Source organism: Humulus lupulus, chromosome X, assembly GCF_963169125.1.
Source record: "Humulus lupulus chromosome X, drHumLupu1.1, whole genome shotgun sequence".
NCBI lineage: Eukaryota > Viridiplantae > Streptophyta > Magnoliopsida > Rosales > Cannabaceae > Humulus > Humulus lupulus.
In genome coordinates this window covers 91,756,826-91,783,335 of record NC_084802.1, presented here as the reverse complement: position 1 = coordinate 91,783,335, position 26,510 = coordinate 91,756,826, and the positions used below count along the sequence as shown (strand labels likewise).

The window sequence follows — 26,510 nt, the reverse complement described above, 5'->3', positions numbered from 1 at the left end:
GAACAACTCAAGCGGAGGTAATCCAAGCTTTAAGTTCTAAGTTTTTAAGCTTGAATTGGACTTTGTGTTTTTATAATTTTTGATTGAATTGAAGATTGGATTTTGATGGTTTTGGATCATGGGGATGTTTGGGAACTTTGATTTTTGAGTTTGGAGATGTTTGGATAGGTTTTTGGAAGGCTTTAAAAAGGAGAAAACAAGGAGAAATGGCTAGTTCGAGGTTGGGCCTCGGCCCTGTTCTAAGGCATCGCAGCCCAAGCTTGCTGAGGAGGGAAGTAGGTTCTGTCTGGGTGGCAGGCCGTGGCATGGTGTATGGAGGGCCGCGGCACTTAAGGGAAAAAGTTGCCATAATTGTGTTTTTGTCATGGAAACTCCACTCTAAGGGCCTGGGATCGATCCTACTACCTAGTTGAGTTGGATTCGACGTCTCGGAGGCTTGGGTTGGGTTTGGAAGTATTTATTTTTTTTTTTTGATGAGGTTTTATATTATGATTGTGACTATGTTATCACTAGGGGCTTGAAATCAGGATCATGCTTGTGGCTCGTTTATTGGTAACCTGTGCTAGGACCAAAGGTAAGAAAACTACACCCTATATATATATATGACATGTGTGGTTGTTATTGAGGCATGTCGAGTGTTTAAATGTGATGCATGTGATGCACGAGAAACATGCGGTTAGGGCATGCCATGAATGTTAAATATAAGGTTGATCAGAGCTTGAGTCTTTTTATTTACGCATGATCCTAATTATGCTAGCAATTGTTAAGTAAGCATGTTGAATGCCCTGTATTCGGATATTTGACATATGATATTTGCTTGGTAGCATTGCTTACTTGACCGTGTTACTGACCTAAGAGTCAGAAGAGGCATAAGCGTCATGAACGCAGAGCCGATAAAAGATTAGATCTAATCAACATTGGCATCGAATGACTCATATGGATCATTAATGTTGGATCGACCCTAAGTTCAATGAACATCGGCATTGAATGACTCATATGGAGCATTAATGCTGGACCGACCCTAAGTTCAATGAAAATTATAAGCACTTGCCTAGTTCTATGACTAGTTACTCAAAGTCGAGGCCAAAGGCCCAGGTGACCCTATCGTCACATGGCTAAGGGAGCGGTACCCACAGTTATGACCCTATGGTCACTCCCGTTTTGTCTAGTCTATGACTAGTTACTCAGAGCCAGGGCAAAAGGCCTAGGTGACTGTTTTGTCACATGGCTAAGGGAGCGGTACCCACAGTAGTGACCTATGGTCACTCGGTAGGTTTATGTTGGTGACTATTTCATCAAATACCTATCTTGTTTAGGCTAGTGAAAGGATTACTTATTTGTAAAGCCCAGGTGACTGTATCGTCGCATAGTTAATGGGAACGGAATCCACCTTAGTGACTTTTACAACTGCCACTCTTTTCTTTAGGGCTATAAGCCCAGCATGGTTATCGGAACCACCAGTGGTAAATCACTCATCTAATTAGGATTGACTTGATAGTCATCCACTCAAGAGGGCAGGATTCCTTATCCTAGATACCCATCATTATTTGAACTTATTTGAATGTGTGATTACGACCATTATGGCTAGGCATGCACTTTACAATTTGATGACATGTTATTATTATTCATGAGCATATTGAGTTTTCTTGCTGGGCTTCGGCTCACGGGTGCTATGTGGTGCAGGTAAAGGCAAAAGAAAGCTAGACCATCCTTGAGTTGGAGAGCTTAGGTAACGATGTGTACATATGCGGCTGCTCGACCACCACGGTCGAGGGTTGAAAGAGGAACTAGGATTAAACCTTGTTTTGTCGCTTAGATCGGCTGGTTGTCAATATGTTCTTGTAATTAACCTTTAAATTATATTTTTTGGATCTCAATGTATACAGTAAACATTCTAATGAAACGTTATATCTTAACCAAAAATTTTAATCCCTAAACCGCTAATCATACTTAGTTACACGATTATGGCCAAATGACTCGATTAGCGAGTTTAGAACTGTTTAAAAGGCACACTGTAACGGTCCCTAGAGTTTAGGGTGTTACATAAATAAAGACATCCGGACCGAGTCCTAGCCTCTGGGACGTCGAATCCTACCCAACCGGGTAGTAGGATCGATCCCAAGCCCTTTGGTTTAAGTTTACATCACAAAAAAACCCAATCTGGCCAAAATGCTCAGGCAGGCCGCGACTTGACCCTGGGGGTCGCGGCGCGCCTCCCAGACAAACAACCCTCTGCCTGGGCTTCAGGATGTGGGTAACGACTTGCACGCTAGAGTCGTAGCATGCCCCCCCCCCCCCCCCCAAGCAAAACCCTTACTGGTCCAGGGTTCACACAGGTCGCGGCACCCAGGAACAAGGTCACAAACAACCTCAAACCCAGCCATTTTCTACGTTTTTCCTATTTCAAAATCCTCCACAAACCAATCAAAGCATATCCAAATCCTAAAAACAAAGTTCCCAAACATCTTAATAGCCCAAAACCATCAAAACCCAAGCTTCAAATAATTCAAAAACTCATCAAAACGTAAAATCCAATCAAAGCTTAAAAAAAAAAAAGCTTAAAGCTTGGATTACCTATGATTAAGTTTTTTCCCAGCTAAATCCTCTGGCTAACAAGCTTCTAATCTTTCTTAGAATCGTTATGACTCTAACCTTGCTTGAATATGAGTCCTAAAACTCAAGTTTCCTTTGAAAATGCTATCGAATGCCAAATGAGAGAACGGAAGAGAGAAAGTACCGTACATTCTTTCTATTTATTCTGTCAGGTTACTTCAAGCTTAAGTAACCTCAAGCAAATTCAAATGCTCAGGGTACCCAAAACGTCCCAGGGCGCCAAATAGTCAAAATCCCCATAATTCCTTTATGATCTCACTAACTCTAAATATATCATCAAATATTTATTCCCATTACCCAATAACCCGATAATGTACTAAATACCCATTGACTCACGCCGAGTCAAGTATGGGTCCTGTTGTGACTTTCCCACTAGCTTGCTTCCTAGGATCGTCTCGTGCCGAGTAACCCAAATATACTCACATAATAATGAGGTCCCACACATATATCACATATATGCTAAATATACCCATAATGGGCCAAATTACGAAAATTTCCCTTTTAATCAAAAATAGGCCCACATACATATTTAATTCACCTGAACATGCATATCAAGTCATATTATACTATAACTCACATAATCATGTAATGATACACATATATATATATCACATAATCACATAATTTCCAAAATTTTCCATTCTGGCCCCTAATCAAAACCCTAAGCCTTATTAGGTAAATTTCAGAGGCTCCCAACCTGGGAAAATTTCAGAGGCTCCTAGACTCTTCGTACACACGGTTCGCGGTGCCTAAAGAACAGGGGTGCAGATAGAGCCCGAAACCCAGCTGCGGCGCTGTTCTTTAGACACCTAAAGAACAGGGTCGCAGCTAGAGCCCAAAACCCGACGTGCCCAATTAATCACCAGATAATTACCTATTACCCATAAACCCCGAACACGTACTATGTTCCCAAAATACCCCTAGGCTCACGCTGAGTCGGAGTCAAAATTAGAAATATGCCCTTATTAACAAGAATAGGCCCACATGGATATTTAATTCACCTAAACATGGATTTCTAGTCATATAATCATTTAATCCATGTAATCACATATTGATACACATATCTCATAATTAACCACGTAATAACATAATTAAATGAATTATTACCCTCCAGACACGCTAATCAAGGCACTAAGCCTTATTAGAAAATTTGTGATGTTACAACTATCCCTCCTTACAGAAATTTCATCCTCAAAATTTACCTAAATAGCTCAGGATATCGATCCCACATATCAGGCTCAAGCTCTCAAGTTGCCTCTTCCACCTTGCTGTTTCTCCACAACACTTTCTAAGGAAATGGTATTTTTCCGCAAGACTTAATCTTTCCAGTCTAGGATCTGAACCGGTTTCTCCTTATAAGACAAATCTTGATCAAGTTTCAGGTTTTCATAATTCAGCTCATATGTAGAATCTGATACATAATTCTGGAGCATGGACACATGAAATACGTTGTGAACCCCTGATAAAGATGGAGGCATAGCCAATCTGTAAGCTACCTCTCAAACCCATTCCAGAATCTCAAAGGGGTCGTCAAACCTAGGACTTAACTTGCCTTTCCCTCCAAACCGTTTCACTCCTCTCAAAGGAGAAACTCTGATAAACACATGATCATCGACTTGAAACTCTACACTCCTGCATTTCAATTCTTAGTAACACTTCTATCTACTCTGGGAGGCGAGCATCCGAGCTCTAATCTTCTCAATTTCCTCGTTAGTCCTCTGAAAGGCCTTAGGACCTAAGTACTTTCTCTCACCCATCTCATCCCAATGAATGGGCGATCAATACTTCCTCTCATACAACATTTCCTATGGAGCCACTCCGATAGTCGCCTGATAGTTGTTATTGTAAGAAAATTCAATCAAGGGGAGATACTTACTCCAAGTTCCCCCAAATTCCAGCATACAAGCCCGTAACATATCCCCAAGTATCTGAATCATCCTTTCAAACTATCCATCCCTCTGAGGATGATAGGCATTATTGACTCGAAACTGTGTGCCCATAGCCTTCTACAGGCTCTCCCAAAACTTAGAGGTGAAGGTGGGGTCCCTGTCGGACACTATTGACCTCAGAGCCCCATGAAGTCGCACAACTTCCTTCACATACAACTCAGCGTACTGCTCCACCGTATAAGCCATTTTAACAGGCAAAAAGTGGGTTGATTTGGTGTACCTGTCCACAATCTCCCACACAGAATCATATTGCCCCACTATCTTCGACAATCCAACCACAAATTCCATGGTGATATCCCCCCACTTCCACTCTATAATCCTTAAAGGATACAGCAACCCTACTGGCCTTTGATGTTCAGCCTTCACCTGTTGACAGGTTAAACACTTGGCCACATAATCCACTACATCCTTCTTCATCCCTGGCCACCAATACAGAGTCTTCAAGTCCTGGTACATCTTTGTCGTATCCGGATGTAGGGAATAGGGAGTGGTACGAGACTCATCTAGAATCTCTTGGCTACTATCAGAATCCGTTAGAATGCAAATCTGACATTTATATCTCTACAGATCAATCTCAAAAATAGAAAAGTCTCTAGCAAACCCAACTAAGACATTCTCTCTGTCTTTTCTCAATGGTGGATCCTCCTTCTGCGTTTCTCTAATTCTCTCAAGGAGCGTGGACTGAAGAGTGCTATTGGCTAGCTGACCAACTACCAATTCAATTCACGCTCTCGTCATAACTTCAACTAACTTTTATGATATCTGTCTCGAACTGAATAACTGCCCTGGCCCCTTTTGACTCAATGCGTTGCCTACCACATTGGTCTTCCCTGGATGGTACAAGATATCACAGTCGTAGTCCTTCCCCAACTCCAGCCAATGCCTTTGGCTCATGTTCAGATCCTTCTAAGTAAAGAAATACTTTATGCTTTTATGGTCGATGTAAATTTCGCACTTCTCTCCATACAGGTAGTACCTCCATACCTTCAGTGCGAATACAACTGCTGCCAGTTCCAAATCATGAGTGGGATACCTCTGCGCATACTCCTTTAGTTGTCTACATGTGTAGGCTATCACCTTCATAGCTTGCATCAATACACACCCCAAACCCTGTGACGAAGCATCGCAGTAGACCACAAACTTCTCCTTGTTTGATGGAAGACTCAATACCGAAGTGGTGATCAGTCACTGCTTAAACTCCTTGAAACTATTCTCACATCTACCTATACATATATACTTGGTTTTCTTATGCGTGAGCTCAATCAACGGTGTGGCTATTCTGGAGAATCCCTCAACAAAACACCGATAGTACCCTGATCATCCCAAGAAGCTTCTAACCTCTGGTACATTCTTCGGCCTAGGCCAATCTCTCACTGCCTCAGTCTTGATTGGGTCCACCAGAATCCCCTCCTTACTCACAATGTGGCCCATAAATGATACTTGGGGCAACCAAAACTCACATTTACTGAACATAGCATATAGCCTACGCTCCCTCAGCCGCTGTAGTACCAAACGAAGATATTGCTCGTGCTCTGTCTCTGATTGGGAGTGCACCAGTATATCATCGATGAATACGATCACAAACTTATCCAAGTAATCCCTGAAGACCCTATTCATCAAGTCCATGAAGGTTGTTGGGGCATTATTCAATCCAAACACTGCACCAAAAATCCCTTTTTGCAACACATAAGTATAACAGTATTGCAAAAGTATTATATTAGATAAAAATGAAGGTGACATACTAAAATACCTAAAATGAATAGCCGAAAATAGGAAAAAATAAGTGACAAATGAATTATTATTTCCCAAAACAAAATATCTCAAATGAAAACCCTATCTCTTTCCTTTCCAAGCCGCTTTTCCCTCTCACTCTTCCCCGATCCTTCTCCTTCTCTCTCTCTCTCTCTCTCTCTCTCTCTCCTGCTTGAAACACCAGCAGTTGTGGGGGCTTCAACTACAACGGTGAGGGGCTATACGAGGCTTCAACAACGGTGGAGGTCGACGGGGCTGACAGAGGCCAATACATGGCGTCTCACAGTCAATGAGAAGAAATATATCGAGAATGCTCTTCTCTCCGACCTTCGACTTGACGATCGCCATCCATTCGACTACTGCAATCTCATCATCACCTTTGGCAAGGAGGATGGCTCGGTAGAGGTGCAGCAGGGCCAAACCCATGTCATGGGATTTGTCACGGGCCAGCTAGTTCAGCCCTACCGTGACCGCTCCAACGAGGGCTCGCTTTCCATCTTCACCGAGTTCTCCCCCATGGCTGACCCTTCCTTCGAGCCTGGCTGCCCCAGCGAGGATGTTGTTGAGGTCGGCCGCGTTATAGACCGTGGCCTAAGGTTTGATAGTCGTTGCCATTAGTAAAATGAAAGAAAAAATTAATTGTGTGCATAGTAGTTTGAACAAGTAAAATTTTGAAATGTATGTGCAGAGAAAGCAGGGTTGTTGACACTGAATCGCTTTGTGTTCTTCCAAGGAAATTGGTTTGGGCCATCTGTATTGACCTCCATATTCTAGATAATTGAGGGTAAGATGTAAATTTCGTCCCCTCTAGCACCAATTCATTTTTTCCTTTTCTGTAATTCATTTGATTTGAGTGTGTATATTTAGTTTTCATTTTGAACAATTTGTTAATAGAAACCTTGTGGATACTGCAAATATTGCTGCTTTGGCTGCTCTCATGACGTTTCAGAGGCCTGAGGCCTGAATGCTCATTTGGATTATTGTACGTGGGTTTTGCTGTTAATTGATTTGGGCTTACCTTTAAATTTCTATGTTTTGTTTTCATTAGGGATAGTCAGTCATATTTCTTATTGTATCATTAATACTTGGTTTGTTGTGACCAAAAACTTTTCTAATTATCATCTTGATACTAAGTTGAAATTTACTAGGTTTCCATTCCATTATCCTAATCAATGTTCACCACTTACTTTTTTTATTTTTTTATTTTTTTTGGTTGCTTTAGGTAGAGAATGTATAGGATTAAGAGTGTATGGGTTCTGAGAAAAGTTACATGTTTAATGGGTGGAGAATGTACATGCTCGTTATTAGTAAAATTACAGTTAGAAGAGGAGGTGTACACTGGATTTTATGTTAAAGGTTATTATAAGGTTTAGCCCTGGACTGTCTAGTTTGATATCTTTTAGAAGCTAGTTTTGGTACATGTCATGCTTGTTATGTTGCTTCCCTTAGTTTGTCCAAGCACTAAGAACCCAACAACAGCCACCCATCAATCCCTCCTTCTACACTTTTACTGTCCATCTCTTCAACGATCCGTTCATTGGCCGTCCATTTCTCCAACACCACCCCTCTCTCAGTCCCGTCCTCTATTTCTCTTAAAACCCAGCAATGACTAACAATCTCTCCTTCCATATATTTCTCAAACGCTCTTTTTTGTTTCAGGTTATTATTTTTGTATTAAAATTTTAGAGTTTCTTTTCAAAGGTAAATGAATCTATCTTTTTCTCAGATATGATTTTTAATTTATTTCATGAGAGAGTAATATTTCTCTTCATGTATATGTATTTGTAGCCTCTTATACCACCCCCCCCCCCCCCCCCTCTTTTTTTTACTGTGCAATCAAGAAAATGATTTCATGAGGTTCCCAAAACGTAAAAACCCTAAAAAGATAAAAATTCATTTAAGAGTTATATAGATAGTTTCTGTAAGTAAATAGTTCTTTTTATCTCTAGATTGTGTATTCTTTTCTTAGTATCTAATGTTGATGTATAGTAATATTACTGATTAAAGATGTAATCTTTTACTAATGTGAGTAACATGATTAGTATTAAGTTGCCGTTAATAATTAAATACAGATTGATTCGATCCTTTGTAATATAACGTTTCTTATAATTTTACTAGGTCTTTCTATTTTGCCTTTTATATTAAATCCTTCTAGTTTTAGAGGCAAAAGACTACAAATGATATGCTTGACTGGAATGATTAAGTGGATAAGCAATTTAAGGATATATGTGTTCCACCTGAGAGTAATTGAAGTGAATAAGCTCTGATCATTTTTTTTTTGGAGCTCATACACATGGTACTAAGATCAACATTACATATATATTTGATATTAGAAAGGCAAAAATAATTATTTGTCTTTGATTAATTAGTTAGTTTCTGTTTTTTAATTGGAGCATTTCTTTATTATATAATTCTTTCTTTTTGTCGATTTTTCTTTTACTTGAATGGGTGTGTTCATTATTGTTTTTTCCTCTGTTTTTTAGTATTTATTTTATAAATTGCTAGAATTTTCCGTGGCCAATTTGATATATAAATTGTAGAAATTAAATCAAAATTAGTTTAGTGCCTTGAGGGTCCCAACGATTGTCACTTTCCTAATATTGTTTTTTCCTTTCCTAAAAGACTTTCTTATATTCCTTATCAAGATTTTTTAATTGATGTTACATATTTTGTTCACAAATCAACATTTAAAGGCTATGAAAAGGTTAGAATAAACTGGTAAAATTAGTATAATTGCAGTTACATATTTTGCAAGCTCTACATATTTCTCTTTTCTTTTCTCTGTACCTCCAACTATGTTGTTTTTCAATATTAGAATGCAAGGCTTTCTTTTGAGTGTGGTGTTTAATCAATTACTTGGCTATTAATTCAGCAGTAACAATTATTTTATTTATGTGCTTGAATGCTATAGAAACCTCTTACTTGATTATGGATTTTGTGTTTATTTTTACATTTTTCTTTCCTTTTTTTTGATGCAAACCAAGTGTGTGTGAAAATGCCTCAATGGACTAAGATTGTGAAATTTAGTGAATGATTCTTGTATAGGCTAATGTGGTTGTTGCTTATTGTTTTCTTGGCCATTTTTTATTTCAGTTTTAAATTTGGAAGTATATATATTATGGAATGACCTAAATAGTTGATTTTTTGAAGAGGAATTTTTGAGATAATATTTTTAAACATTTTAATCCTAAAGATGATATGAATCTTAATTTTTATTTTGTTGCTTCTTAATGTTAAATTGAGGCACCTAGCCATTATGAAGGAAAGTATAGATGAGTGAGAAACTCTCTTTTCCTTCAAGTCTCTAGCATCTTTATCCTTTTATATGTGGCCTTAAGCTTTAATGTACATCTTACTCAAAATTTTATGTTCTAAATAAAAATTAGAATAGATGTTTATCTTGACTTTCTTTCCCTCATCATTTTCGTTAGACTTAGTTTGGATTATCTTGATAGTATAAATTGATTGTATGTCATTAATTTCCTTTTGCAGTAAGAATCCTTCTATATGTTTTCTTTCTTTCTTTCTTGTTGTTATTCCCTACTCCAATGCCCAAAATAATGTTTATGGTATTGTATTCATGGAATTTTGCAATTCTCTTGAGACAATTTTTGGTGATGGGAGCTAATCTGCTAGAGAAGTTTTAATCTGAAACTATATGTATTGATTGATAATGAATTTTCATACAAGGTTGGTGGGGGATATAGTTTGCATAGAAGTTATTCTCCGTGCATTATCACGGTTGGATATCATTGTTCTAAATATCATTGTATGCTGTTCGCTATTAATTAGTTTTTAGCTCTAGTTGGTCCATTTTGTTCATATAAGTTTTGCTTCTAATATAACAATTTACTTCTTGCTTTGCTAATAATTTAATGATCAATTTTGCAATCTGCAGGTAATGAGATTGCTTTTCTTTGGAGCAAAAATATGAAGCATTTGTTAAGGCCTTTAGAATCAAACAATTTATTTCAAAAAATTTGTACACAGCCAGAACAATTGACAACATAATTCAGTGCAAGTTGTACAGACCTGGATCTATTGGTTTTGTCCCCAAATCTGTGCGTATACACTCTGACTTTTCTTTATCATTTTTGTTTCATTATAATATATATCTCACAAGCTTAGATTTCTAGTGACACCTTATTTATGATTTTCCCATTTCCCTCTTCAGCACCCCAAAGCCTTATCGTCCCTCTGTTATGAAATTAATGTTTCTCCTTGCCACTCTATAGACAGCTCACTGAAGTTAGTTTCCTGAGACACACAATCACGCACTCACACCTCTCGGCTTCTCCTCATCAGTCCCTGAACAATTTAGGCTTCAGATCTTTGGATGGTAAGTCTTCTATGCTCAGAGTTTTAGTTTATATATATAAATAAATCGTTAGTTCAGTTTTCTAAAGAATATTTATTAATATGGCTCTAAGAGAAAGAAATAAAAATAGCAGTGGCAGCAATACTATTTGACTATTTGGCTTGTTTAGTGGTGTTGACAGAGTAGATTATGCTTTGATGTTTTTTGGAAGTATTGGTGCCTGCGTCCATGGTCACTTGAATTAATGTCATGCACCATTTAATTAAAGTTCTAAGGTCACTTGAGTATAGATAGTTGTAGTAATGTGTGTAATATAATGACTTGTTTATTATTCAAACTAAATTATTGTAAATTTGGTTATGCGTCATGATATTATTGACTATTTTAGATGAATGATATGATATTTCATGACCTCATTACTTTTTCTTTTATGTTTTATTTGCCAGATTCAACAAGTGAAGTGCAAAAGAAAATCTGATTTGGATGGCTTTGTTGTGCTGACATTTGGAAGATCATGAATTCCTACCTTTACTTTTGAATATGCAACTGTTTAAGACTATTTTGTTGACTATTGTGAGAATGTTTTGTTTATGTTAATTAGGCAGTGCTGAATATCTTAAGACTTTTGGATTGTTTTTTTGATAATCTTGAATGTATTTTGACACAATTATTTGGTTATATGTGTTATGAACCATATAATTGGTACTCAAAAATATATTTGTACAATGTTAAGGGTGTCTTAAGTATATTAAATGAAGCGGGTTTGAATTAAAGCAATAAAAAATAATTATAATGTACGGGTTTATATAATAATAATTTAAGCTTATCCAAATATTAGAATAATACAAAAAATGTGTTATTGTATCTTTTACAATAACACTTGTTTATAAGCATAAAATTAAGTTATGCAAACTATTTTCTATAATGCAGAAAGTATGCTATATTATAAAGTGTATCATAACACTACTTTATAAGTACAAAAAAGTGTTATATAATCTATTTATAAATATCATAGTGAAATACTTATCTAACTATTAAATAAGACAACAAAAGTGTTATCGTAGGCTATACCATAACACATGTCTATAACTATGGAAAAGTGTTATGCAAAGTGCTCCGACCTACTATAACACAGCTTTCCTTAACACATCAAAAAGTGTTATGGTATATATTTGACAATACTTTTTCGGTCTTATTGAAAGTATTTTTTTGTAATGAAAGGACATGACCAGGAATTCATAATGTCCATACCCCGTACGGAAAGTAGTCTTTGGTATGTCCTCCTCATTAATCCTCCACAAGTGAAGTGCAAAAGAAAATATGATTTGGATGGCTTTGTTGTGCTGACATTTGGAAGATCATGAATTCCTACCTTTACTTTTGAATATGCAACTGTTTAAGACTATTTTGTTGACTATTGTGAGAATGTTTTGTTTATGTTAATTAGGCAGTGTTGAATATCTTAAGACTTTTTTATTGTTTTTTAGATAATCTTGAATGTATTTTGAAACAATTATTTGGTTATATGTGTTATGAACCATATAATTGGAACTCAAAAATATATTTGTACAATGTTAAGGGTGTCTTAAGTATATTAAATGAAGCGGGTTTGAATTAAAGCAATAAAAAATAATTATAATGTACAGGTTTATATAATAATAATTTAATCTTATCCAAATATTAGAATAATACAAAAAATGTGTTATTGTATCTTTTACAATAACACTTGTTTATAAGCATAAAATTAAGTTATGCAAACTATTTTCTATAATGCAGAAAGTGTGTTATTATAAAGTGTATCATAACACTACTTTATAAGTACAAAAAAGTGTTATATAATCTATTTATAAATATCATAATGAAATACTTATCTAACTATTAAAATAAGACAACAAAAGTGTTATCGTAGGCTATACCATAACACATGTCTATAACTATGGAAAAGTGTTATGCAAAGTGCTCCGACCTACTATAACATAGCTTTCCTTAACACATCAAATAGTGTTATGGTATTTATTTGACAATACTTTTTCAGTCTTATTGAAAGTATTTTTTTGTAGTGAAAGGACATGACCAGGAATTCATAATGTCCATACCTCATACGGAAAGTAGTCTTTGGTATGTCCTCCTCATTAATCCTCAACTGATGGTAGCCAGACCAAAGGTCAATCTTAAAGAACATCGTCTTCCCCTGTAGTTGGTCAAATAAGTCGTCGATCCTGGGCAGTGGATACTTATTCTTGATAGTCAACTTATTCAGTTTTTTGTAGTTGATGCACATTCTTAAGGATCCATCCTTCTTCTTGACAAACAACACTGGAGCACCTCATGGCGAAAAAATGGGTCTAATGAATCCTAGATCCAGTAACTCTTCCAACTGGATCTTCAATTCCTTCAACTCTAGTGGCGCCATTCTATAGGATGTCCTTGATACTAGTTCTGCTCCTAGGGCCAATTCTATGAAAAACTTGATCTCTCAGTGTGGTGGCAACCCTGGCAGGTGTGCTGAGAATACATCAGGAAACACACACACACACTACTATGGTCTCATATGGTCCAACTGAAATGATCCTAGAGGTATCCATTATGTTTGCTAGGAATCCTATGCAACCGTCTTGCAATAGGTCTCTAGCCTTCAGTGAAGAGATCATAGGTACTCGTGGTCCACTCACTATCCCCACAAACACAAAGGGATCCTCCCTTTCTGGTTCAAAGGTCACCATTCTTCGCTTGTAGTCTATTGTCCCCCCATACTTGGATAATCAATACATCCCCATAATCATATCAAATTCATCCATCACCAGTTCAATCAGATCCACAAACAACTCCCTACCATCTATCTCTACTAGTAATGCTCTAACCCATCTCCTAGAGACTACCAGTTCCCCAGTTGGCAACAAATTCCTTAATCCCCTAACTTAAAAATCACAAGGTCTACACGAATGTTTTATCACCCTAGCAAATACAAACGAATGAGTAGCTCCTGAATCAATCAATGTATTCAATGAAGAACTGGCACTAGAAATCTGACCTGTCACAACCGAGGGGCTAGGCTTAGCCTTGGTCTGGGTCAAAGTAAAAACACTAGCTGGAGTAAGGCTGTCACTCATCTTAGGTTCTTCCAATCTGGCTTGAGGGCAGTCCTTCCTCAAGTGACTGACACTCCCATAGATGAAGCATGCTCTATATCTGCACTCCCCCAAATGTCGTCGCCTACATCATGGACAAACTGGGAAGCTTCTCCAATTCTCTCCCCCGCCCTAACGGCCACCAAAGGCACCCCGTGCCCTCCTATCTGAACCAAGAGGAAAAAAATAATTTGGGGCCATTCTCTTCTGCTCACTTGGGCCACTACCCCGGCTAGAACTAGTGAAGGGAGGCACCGTCCTCCAAGCATCACACCTTGCGGTGCGTTCTCTCCATATCTGATCTTCAACCCCCTCATCAGTAAGGGAATTTTCTACTACCTGGGCATAAGTGGTTTCCATCGAATCCAATAATATCCTAACATCACGGGCTATCATCACATTCAATCCCCGTACAAAACGATCCCACCATGCAATATCAATAGGCACCAAATCTGGCATGAACTTTGCCAATCGGTCAAACTTCAGAACGTATTATGTGATGGTCATTTTGTTCTGAGTCAAATTAGTAAACTCATCCACCTTTGCAGCTCAAACTGCAACACTATAATACTTCTCATTGAAGAAATCTTTGAATTCATCCTAAGTCATAACAGTCACTTCCTTCCTCTAGGATACAACTTCTCACCAATTGCGGGCGTCTTCCCTCAACATGTAGTTGTTGGGAATAGTACCCTTAAAGCAATTGTATTTGACAAATGTTTTAAATGAAATAAAAAAAATTGAATTAATTATTATATATATAGGCTATGTCCAATATTATATGATAATATTAAGTGAATATCCAAAAATTCCAAAGTTTATCAATGTATTCTTAATCTCATATTGGTAGGAGAGGACTGAGATTACGATAATAAACATAAAATAGTTCGCAGTAAAATAAAGTTATGGAATCTTTAGATTAATTACAGCTAGTACGGTCCACTAGTATTATGAATACATGTGACCTAGAACTGGGTTAATAGTGTGGTAGGACACTTTAGTGGAGGTACTTTGCATGCTAAGAGTATGTAGAATTGGACCAGATGTGATTTGTTAATACTTTTTTAAACATCGTTTCATAGTATTAATCAAACTCGTCAAACGATGATCATATGCATAATGATCTTAATTTTGAGGTTGCTATGAACTCCTACATATGTCATCCGATCCTTTGATTCATGTGTTAAGGTTTGTCAGAATGATCAGGCTAAGAACAATTATTTTAGGGACTCAATGATGTATATGGCCTAGGACGTAGTTTAACAGATATGGAATCTATACTTTCTTATAGATTGAATAATGGTTCCTTGTTGGGTTACTTTTGGAACTGAAAAGGTTATGAGTGCTCATGTCACAAACTTGTTGTGACACAACCTTCACTAGTAAAGTCAATGGTACTCTAAGAACAAGATATAGCTAAAGGGGTAAAACGGTAATATTATTCTCTTTTAATTATGAACCATTAATAGAGGATTAACACTGTATGTAATGATTATATCAATGGACACTTTATTGTTAAATAAAGTACTCAGTAAATATATGTCTATAATTATCAAGAGTTCAATCTCATATTTATAGTGGAGTAATCATGAGATTAATAAATATGATTATTTAATCAAAGAGCTTTAATTAATAATGTAATATTTATTGGAGCTTGATATTATAGGTCCATAAGTCCCCAGGGTGGCTCTATCAATACCATATCAAGGTAAGAGTTGATACAAGGGTATAATTGTAATTTGGGAATTTAAGAAGAATTTTATTATTCGGGTCAAGTATACAATTATATGATAATTGAGGTTGAATAATTAATTTAGAATTAATTATTAATTTTCAAAAATATATTTATTAATTTAAATATGTAAATTTTAAATTTCATATATATAAATAAATTAATAAGTTTTTAAATTAATTATTTTATTTGAGTGGGAGAAAATAAAATTGGTAAGTAAAAAAAAATAGTTTTTGATTTATTGAATTTTAAAAGATGAAGATAATGATGATCATCAATTTGAATTTTGAATTTAAAATTTAAATTTTGAAATATGGTTGTCATCTTTTCCTTAAAAAGATTAACACATTATTTTGTGGGATATTGATTTTAATTAAATAAATAAATAAAAGAAAAATACAATATCCCTGAAAAGGATATTGCAGTTCAAGCATGACACAGTATGCGTGTATCAATATATTGATATTGTATCAGTGTTGTTTTTATTTTATTTATTTAATTAATTAATAATTTGAAAATAGTTTTTTCAAATTTGGTGAGTTAGATATTTACCTAAATCAATTTCTATCATCATTATGATATTTTATCATATTACTATTATTATTAGGAATAATAAGGTAATAGAATTATCTCTATATACATAATATAGAAGAATAAGAGAACAAGAATAACATTGAACAATACAATACACAATTTAGAATAGTTCTCAGAGTTTTTGTCAAGCAAAATTCTTTCTTCTTCTTCTTTATTCTAGCCATTCTCAGACCATAATCCAAGTTCTCATGTGTTGAGAAATACTTGTGATTCCTAAAAAGTACAAACCCATGCTCTCTATGTGCCCACACACATCTTGAGGTGTAGAGAGCACTCTGGAAGATCATGGTTTGAGTGCTCAAAGTTTTGGATAGGAAGATCGAAAAATATACAAAAAGACTCAAGGACACTTGATAGGCTTCAAGAGGTAATTGTTTATGTTATTGAATTTTTGTGTGTGTATATGTTATATATAAATATATTATATATAAATATATTGTATATTTATATATTTGTTGCATGATTAATAATATTGTATATTAATGTTTTTGGATTATTTTCTTGGTCATATAAACTGTTTATATGATTAATGAAAAAAAATTATTGTTGTATACAATGGGCCCACCACGCCAATTTCGCTGCGTGCTCTGAATATTTTTCCAACAGTAACTGAAACAAGCAACCCTCTCATTCCCTTCCACCCTCATGAAATCCAAGATAGAAGAAATCATGTCCATCCATTGCTCTACCCGTAGTGGGTCTGGACCGCCCTCAAAGGTGGGAGGGTGCTGCTTTCTGAATCTTTCATACAAAGCTCACACCTGTTCTCCATCACAGGCTGGGCTAGCACTGGTGCCACAAGCTGTGGAATCTGTAACCCAACACCCCGAGGAGGGGCCTGCTGCCTCAGTTCTTGGAGTTCGTCTTTAGTTCGCTGAAGTCTAGCTTGCATTTCTGCAAACATTTGTTGTAGTTTTGTGGGGCAGGTGGAGGGTCCTGACCCTGGTTGTCATCTTCGACCATATTGTCGCAGAGTCTAATCGATCGTCAGGGCATAACTTTGGTATGCTTGCAATTAATGACGCTGCACATCAGGCACGATAACAAGAACCATAAACCACCTCCCATTCCAATCAATCAACCACAAACATCAAATCAACACAATGTACGCATAGCATAAACATATAACAATCAAAAGGGCCATGCCCTAACATCATATACATATTCATCATGCTCTATCTATATCAATTAGGCAAACAGGGCAATTTAGTAAAACAATTAAAAAAATAATTCACTCAATATTGACCAACCCTGAGTCAAGCTTGTCTCTGGTAGTGGGCGTACATGTTCGGTCAATCTCCAGAAACCATAAACATTGGCACACTCTGATACCAAGTTGTAACGCCCTACTACCCTAGAGCCGCTACTATGTGATTTTAAAATGTGTCATTAACTCGCTAATCGAGGTTTTAGACTGAAAAGTGTGATTAAATCATAATAAATACTCATTTAATGAAAATTCTGTATAAAAGGTTTGGACATCCATTAAAGTTATAAAAGTGATACACTGGGATCCCAAAATACTGTTGCAAAATATATTTACAATTCAAAAGTTACTTTACAGCCGACCTAAGCGACAGAGTCAAGTGTTTATAATATGTCTCTTAAAAAAACCCGGTCGTGGTGGCCAGGTAGGTCGAACATGTATGCGTCGCTCCAGGCTTTTCCTTTTCCCTTACCTGCTCCATAGAGCACCCGTGAGCCAAGGCCTTGCAAGAAAACTCCACACATAGCATATGAAAATTCAATCCAGTAAATGCACAACTTTAAACAGATACCAGATTATTCACATAACGGCCTATGCCGACCCAGGTGCTTTACCTGGCATTGGGTTCATGTTCTTCACCGAGTGCGTGAGTACAACAACCTAAATTTCCATGCCATGGTGGCCTGCATTCAGCATGCTTGTTGTCGTTGAGCCTGCATTCAGCATGCTTCTCGTCATTCCCAGCCTTCGCCGATCATGGCCTTCGTCGATCAATCATAATCATGCAAACATAGCATAACAACTACAAATATCCACACACACCATTAAACAAGAATAATCGAGTCATACCCTGCTCCACGGGCACAAGCAGTTTCCTTACCTATGTCCTAAGCATACTGACTACTGTGATCCCGAGCATGGACCCCTAAACCCGAGCCTTGGCGGTAAAACCTAGTCACAACGCAAGAATAATTATCCATCAAGCCCTAAACCAAATAAAAACTTTGAAATAATATTCTAGCCTCTGAGACCTCGAATCCTGCAAAACTGGGTAGTAGGATCTTTCCCGAGCCTTTAAATTTGGGTTCCCAAGCATAAAACCCTATATTGGCCATTATTCCCTATTTGAGCCGTGGCCTGCCCCCTAAGGCCGCAGCACGCTACAAGTCAGAGAGCCTTTGGGCTCTCTTCTGGGGACACAGGCCGTGGGGCGCCCTACCTGCGATGCGGCGCCTGGGCAAATTTCAAAGGCTCCCAGCCTCTTTGCACACATAGGCCGCAGTGCCTGAAGAACAGGGCCACCACTTGAGCCCAAAACCTAGAAATCCTCCATGCATTTCTATGAGCCAAACTCTCTAAAATCCACCCAAATCAAAGCTTAACCCAAAATTCAGACTAGAATTCCTGTCAAGGAAATATCAACAGTATAAACACCCCAAAACTTATCCCATAAACTCATCAAAACTCAAAATCATATCCTAAATTTGAACCTAAGCAAACCTCTAAATCACAGCAGCAAAAATTCAACAAAAGCCAGAATAAATCCTTACCTTAACTGATGATCCAACCCTGAGCTAAACCCCAATTACTTCAAGCTTCAATTCCCTAAAATTCCCAAATTTCCTCCTTGAATTTCAGCAAAATCCCAGCTAGTGAGAGAGAGAGAGAGATAGATATTAGGCTGAGAAAATTTGTAAGTGTTTTTCCTTCCTAAGTGTTCTCCTAGTATCTAGACCTATCCCATGTCTACCTCTAGTTTCCAAAATGACTAAACTACCCTTAAGTTAATCCTTAGCCATTTAATGCCTCCAAGTGCAATCCCGTCTTTTGCCATCCTTTTCCCGCTAGACCTCAAGTAGTCCTATAGATTCTCATCTAATATCACATTCCCAATTAATAACAAAATAATTACTCATTACCCGGTAACCCCGAACACATACTATGATCCCAAAATACCCCTAGGCTCACCCCGAGCTGGGTATTCGACCCCATTGTGACTATTCTGCTAATCTGCTCCCTAGAACCGTCTCGGACCACACATCTCAGATATATCTCCACAATATTGTGGTCTTAAGCACAATACACACATAATCACATTTATGTCCTCAACGAGTGAAAATTACAAATATGCCCTTATTAACAAGAACGGGGCCACATGCATATTTAATTCACCTAAACATGCATTTCTAGTCCTATAATCATTTCATCCACGTAATACATACTGATACACATATCTCACAATTAACCACATAATAACATAAATAAATCAATTATTTCCCTCCAGGCACATTAATCAAGGCACTAAGCCTTATTAGCAAATTTGGGACGTTATAGGCCTCCTCTGATCTTTAGGGGGGTTGGAAAAGTCTTGTAACACCAGACTATTCTAAGAGCAATATACAAGTTTTCGTCCATTGTTCTTCTGAAATTTTCCACTAAGTTTCTACAAGTTATTTTAAGTTCATAAGTTCCTTGTTAAGTCTCCGAGGTTTCCAACCTTAATTCGCTGACTAGTTCACACCGTCAACACCTTTGACCCTAATATTTTTGCATGTGATTATTCTACTGAATTATGTAATTCAGTTGATCATGAGTATATTGAGTGTTGGGATTGATAGGGTCGTTGATCCCCAAAGGTGGGTCCTCATGGATTGGCTCATCAGCATCCTCATTATCTTGTCCAACATCGGCTTCTTCAGGTTTAGCATGTTTGTGACAGACTCGTGGACATTGTTCAATAGCTTAGAGAAAGGTACTGCTGCAGGTTACTTAAGGACCATGGCTCGAGTAATAGGTTACTACACTCACCCCATCACATCACTGGTGAGGGTTGGAATGCCATAAGTAGTGCACAAGTCCATAATGTATGAACCTTGTCCCAATCCTCCTGTCGTCATAAGGCGGCATGTAAAAGTGATGCTATTTCTGATTACCCTTCCAACATCCACCTTCATACCCGACATGATTACATAAACTAACAACAAACAATCAACCAAAATATAATAAAAGTTCAAGGATGGTATCAATCGAGCACTCACAAAATAGGTCAATGCACGCGCCACATTATTGAGTTGGCAGCGGTACATACACTTTGCCACCTTCTGAGAGTAAGTAAAGTGCGCCCCAGGACAACCAATCAGCTCAGCCAATGCAACATAATTTATTTCACTCTTTAAGAAATCATTATACTCATCATCTTCAATCTGGAAAGATGGAAGCTCATATATATTGTTAAATGACCCAGAACTCACAAGGACTTGTTTTCCCCTTACAAAGCACTTATTGTTCACCTGTTCTAGAAAATTTGCATAAAATTCATACACGAGTGACACATTTGGCTTCGCCATCTCAGTATCCACCAAACCAACCCATTGTTTTTTTATTAATGATAGCCCAAATTGGCTCATAAATGGCATCATCATAAGGCTCGTTTTGGTAGTCCATCCCCATTCAGGTACCAAATTACGAGCACAAAACCTCTCATAACGGTCTTGAGCCTTCTTACTAACAAACCGCTTATTGTCATAGCTCGCCAAGACCCTAGAAGAAGACACCCCTTCAGATGCTTTCCTCGAACCCATTATATTACTCCAATTCAAACAGTTATCTACTGAAAATTCGATAGCACCTCCCTTTATTTTTCTCACTTCCCCAACTATCCAAAAATCACATAATAAGCAATCAACCAATGAAAATACAAAAATCACTTCCCCCAAACTTGTTACCACAAAAACAGTCAAGAACCTGACCCACAATCCAATTCACCCAATACTTCACACTTAACACCTGAAAACACCAAAATCAATGAGTAAATTTGAGAAAGATGATTACCCGATGCAAGAATAGTTTATCTTTACACTTGATTGTGCCAAACTCCAAGAAATTGTAGCTTTTTCTCCAAAATCTCTGAATTTTCAGAATTTGGGCTTAGAATTGGGGAAAATGGGTTTTTGAATCTCAAATGGCTATTGCAATGGAGAAAAGGGATTTAGAAAAGGTTTATAGGAAGATTAAGAGTGAGTATTTGGGTGAATTTGAGGTTTGAACGGAAAAAATGGGGTGTAGAAGGGTATAGTAGTTGGAGAAGGAGAAGAGAAAGTGTTTAGGTTTTGGGAAAAATTGGAAAAATGAAATTTTAAAGCTGTTGTTGAGGGAGCGCAGCGTGTGTCCAAAATTGGGGTCGCTTCCTGGGTAGGCGTACCACGGCTCATTCCTTGAGTGTCGTAGCTCTAATTCGAGCCTTTGTCTCTGTCTTGGCAAGGCCGCGGCGCTAACCTTGGGCGTCACGACTCTAAGTGGGTACCTACTAATTTTTTATTTTATTAAGTTTTCATGATTTCCACGGTTCAAAAATTACAAACTAAAGTCCAAAATTCTAAAAATGTCAACAAAAAAAAATTAAAACTAAAAAAACAAAAAGAAAAAAATCAAACTTAAATGAAAATAACAAAATAATAAGAAGATCGAAATGCCTCCCATGGGCACTGTCGTTAATGTCATTTAGCTGGACGCTAAACTTGTCTTCATAATTAATCTAAGAGGATGACAGACTTGGCTTGATTGTATGGACTACCCAAGTATGGCTTCAACCGTTGCCCATTCATTTGGAAATAGCCAATCTTCTCACTATAGACTTCTACTCCACTGTAAGGAAATACTTTCACTGCTGAGTAAGGACCCGACCATATTGATTTAAGCTTTCCCAGAAATAGCTTCAACCTTGAATTGAATAGAAGAATTTTCTGCCCCAGTTGGAATTCCTTCATAATAAGGTTCTTATCATGCCATGCCTTGGTACGCTCCTTGTAAATTTTTGCATTCTCAAGTGCCTCATTTCTAAATTCTTCTAATTCATTTAATTGCAGCAACCTTTTCTCTCTAGCTGCCTTTGTATCGATATTTAACCTCTTCATGGCCCAAAAGGAACAATACTTCATCTCAACAAGTAAGTGACAAGCTTTCCCAAAGACTAGCCTATAAGGCAACATACCAATGGGGGTTTTGAATGTCGTTCGATATGCCCAAAGTGCGTCATCTAATTTCTTAGACCAATCTTTTCAGGAGCTATTCACTATTTTCTCCAGGATACTTTTGACCTCTCTATTTGAAACTTCAGCTTGTCCATTCGATTAAGGATGGTAAGCTAGAGTGGTTTTGTGTCGAACGCCATATCTTGCACACAAGGCGTCGAAACTCTTATTGTAGAAATGACTCCCTTCATCATTAAGTATAGCTCGGGGAGTGCCAAAGCGAGTGAATATGTTCATGTGAAGGAATTTTACAACCACCTTACCATCATTTGTTGGGGTTGTTGCTTCTTCTACCCATTTCGAAACGCAATCCACAACCATCAATATATATCTATCGTTATGCAATGATGGAAAAAGGCCCATGAAACCTATTCCCCACACGTCAAACAACTCCTCCTCTAAAATCGCTGTCAATGGGCATTTCATTCCTCCTTGAAATATTTCATGTTCTCTGGCATCGATCACATCCCACGACAAAAGCATGAGCATCGTTAAATAATTTTAGCCAAAATAATCCACACTATAAAACTTTCACAACTATCCTCGAACCACCAAAATGACCACCACATTAAACAGTATGGCAGTGAGTCAACTTGGAATGCATCTCTTCTTCAAGCACACAACAACGAATATTCTAATCGGCACAATGCTTATAAAGAATTGGTTTCTCCCAATAGTAATGCTTAACTTCTGAATAAAACTTCTTCAGCTGCTGTCTAGATAACTTAGGAGACACTATGTTAGCTACTAGATAGTTCACATAATTTGCATACCATGGTACTATGAGATTCTCAATCACTTTAAACAGCTGCTCATCAAGAAAAGCATCGTTTCTCTGGACTTCTTTCATACTCGGACTCTCTTCTACTTCAAGTCTGGACAAGTAATCAGCAACCAAGTTTTCTGTTCAATTTTTATCTTTGGTTTCCACATAAAACTCTTGCAATTGTAGGATCCACCAAATCAACCTGGGTTTGGCCACTTTTTTTGTCATAAGGTATTTGATTGTTGAGTGATCAGTGTAAAAAATCACCTTATTCCCAATGAGATACGGTCTGAATTTATTGAAAACAAAGACTATTGCCAGCAATTCCTTTTCTGTAGTGGCATAGTTCATCTGGGCTTCATTCAAGGTCCTGCTGGCATAGTAAATAGTACGAAACACCTTGTCCACTCTTTGTCCCAACACTGCCCCTATTTCATAGACATTGGCACCACACATAAGCTCGAAAGGAAATTCCCAGTTCAGTGAGACAACAATAGGTGCTAAAAGCAGTTTCTCCTTAAGCACCTTAAAGGCGTGAAGGCACTCTTCATTGAAGTCGAATGGCACACCGTTCATCAAGAGGATTAATAAAGGCTTGGAGATCTTAGAGAAATCCTTGATGAATCGTCTATAAAATCCTTAGCCAAGGAAACTTTGAACTCCCTTTACTAAAATTGGTGGTGGTAGATTCTCTATTGTCGAAATCTTGTCTCAGTCTACCTTAATTCCCTTGCTTGAAATCTTGTGCCCAAGAACGATGCCCTCATTCACCATAAAGTGACATCTCTCCCAGTTCAGCACCAAAATTGATTCGTCATACCTTTTCAAAACCATCTCTAGATTTACCAAACAGTTGTTGAAAGAAGACCGAAACACTGAAAAGTCATCCATGAAAATCTCTACACTCTTTTCGACCATATCTGAGAAAATGCCCATCATACATCTCTGAAATGTTTCTGGAGCATTACACAACCCAAAATGATATCCTTCTAAAAGAAAATGTCCCATACAAGCATGTAAAGGTTGTCTTTTCTTGGTCTTCTGGTGCAATGGCTATCTCATGGTATCCAGAGTAACAGTCTAGAAAACAGTAGTAGTTGTAACCCGCCAACCTATCCAACATCTTATCAATGAATGGCAATGGGAAATGGTCCTTGCGAGTAGCCTTATTTAATTTTTGACTGTCAATAAAAATCCTCCAACCAATCACCGTACATTTTGGAATAAGTTCGTTGTTCTTATTTTTAACTACCTTCATACCACCCTTTTTCGGAACTACCTGTACTGGGCATACCCATGCGCTATCAGAAATAGGGTAAATTACCCATGCATCCAACCACTTCAAGATTTCCTTTCTGACCACTTTCGTCATTGTCGAATTCAACCTTCTTTAAGCATCTATGGTAGTCTTATAGTCCTCCTCCATCAAAATAAGGTGCATCACAGTTGAGGGGCTTATTCCCCTTATATTTGCTAAAGTCCACCCTATAGCCATTTTGTGAGCCCGCAGTACCCTTAACAACTTTTCCACTTCCATATCAAATAACGATGTCAACACAATTACTGGTAGAGTTTCATTGTTCCCAAAATATGCATACTTCAGATGGTTAGGCAGTGAATTCAATTCTATGACTGGGGACTTCTTAATCGAAGGCAATGATCTTTCCAATCCTTTTCCAAGTTCCTCAACTCTTTTCTTATTCAATGGCCCAAATGAATTTATCCAGTGCATGTACCCCATAGCCTCAGTACTATCCTCTCCACTGACATCACACTTGGTTAAGCTTAACTCGAGAGGGTCATCAACCATTTCCTTAGTGGCCACCACTCTATCCACTATATCAACTAAAAAAAAAACTATCACTGGATCAAGGGTAGTTCATGGCCTTGAATACATTGAATACAACCTCATATCCTTGAACTCTCAATTGAAGCTCTCCTTTATGCACGTCAATTAGAGCTTGGCCTGTAGCTAAGAAAGCCCTTCCCAAGATGATCGACACATTGGCATCATCTTCCATGTCTAACACTATGAAGTCGGCAGAAAATATGAACTTGTCTACTTTCATCAACATGTCTTCAATGATTCCCAATGGATACTTGACAGAACAGTGTGACAATTGAAGTGTAACTGTAGTGGGGCCTGCCTCGCCTAACCCAAGTCTCTTGAAAACTGAAAGTGGCACCAATTTAATGCTTGCTCCCATATCACATAATGTCTGCTTACAGTCAATGTTTCCAATGGTACAGGGTATGATAAAACACCCTGGATCTCTCAATTTCTATGGGAGCTTCCTTTGCAGGATGGCACTGTACTCTTCTATCAATGCCACTGTCTCATAGTCACCCATTTTATGTCTCTTCAATAGTATTCCCTTCATGAACTGAACATAACTGGGTACTATTCTAAGGCTTCTGCAAAGGGAATATTGATATGCAGTTTCTTAAATACTTCGAGAAACTTTGCAAACTACTTATCTAGGTTGTTCTTGCATAGCCTCTGTAGAAAAGGAACCTTGATATGATGCTCTATACTCACTAGAGATGCCATTGTTTTGTCTTCATTACCCCACTCTTCATTCCCACTGTGCTTGGTTCCTGTTGCTACTCAGTCTTCTCAATTAATTTATCTTTTCTTGGGCCTGAATATTGTGTCCCACTTCTCAAGGTAATTGCCTGGAATTGTTCTTTAGGGTTCACTACAGTCAAACGAGGAAACTCCCCTTGAGCTTTGTTTGCCATTAAGCTTTCCAACTGACTAATCTGAGTCTCCAAATTCTTGATGGATGCCCTGTTTCAGTCATAAAATGATTCAATGCATCAGGTTGCACTTCAGGTGGCTTCATTATAGCTTGTTTCTGTGATGGTCTAGCATGTAGTTGATATAATCCAAGAGGAGGCTATTGGAAAGACTGTTGTGGTTTCGGGAAAGGTTGTTGTGCTCCGTGATTATTTTTCCATGAGAAGTTAGGGTGGTTCCTCCACCTTTGGTTGTAGGTCATAAAATATGGGTTATTGACTAGCCTTTGGAAATTTCCTATGGCTTGAACTTGTTCCATAGGAAAATTATTCATATCCCCTGCAAGGCAATGATTTAGTGGATGGGCATTCCCACATATTTCGCATAAATTTTATAGTTGCATGGTCTGAGCTGAGAGGTTGTTCTGTTGTAACAGTTTCGTCAGGGATGCCACTTGTGCTATAAGCATTGAGATGGTGTCCAATTCGATCATTCTATCCACCTTCTTTGTATTTTCCCTCTCAGTAGGCCACTGGTAGTTGTTCATGGCAATCCTTCAGTAACTCATATGTTTCATTAGCATTCTTGCTCATGAAAGCACCCCCTGATGCTGCATCAATGATGGTGCGAGCAGTACCACCCAACCCATTGTAAAAGTTGTGGACCAGCATCCACTTCTCA

The 26,510-nt window shown here is 37.7% G+C and overlaps 1 pseudogene; it reads left to right on the top strand.

Moving 5' to 3' along the window:
- The first annotated feature begins 312 nt into the window (after positions 1-312).
- LOC133806047 (exosome complex component RRP45B-like) lies at positions 313-7,278 on the top strand (annotated as a pseudogene).
- Positions 7,279-26,510: the final 19,232 nt, after the last annotated feature.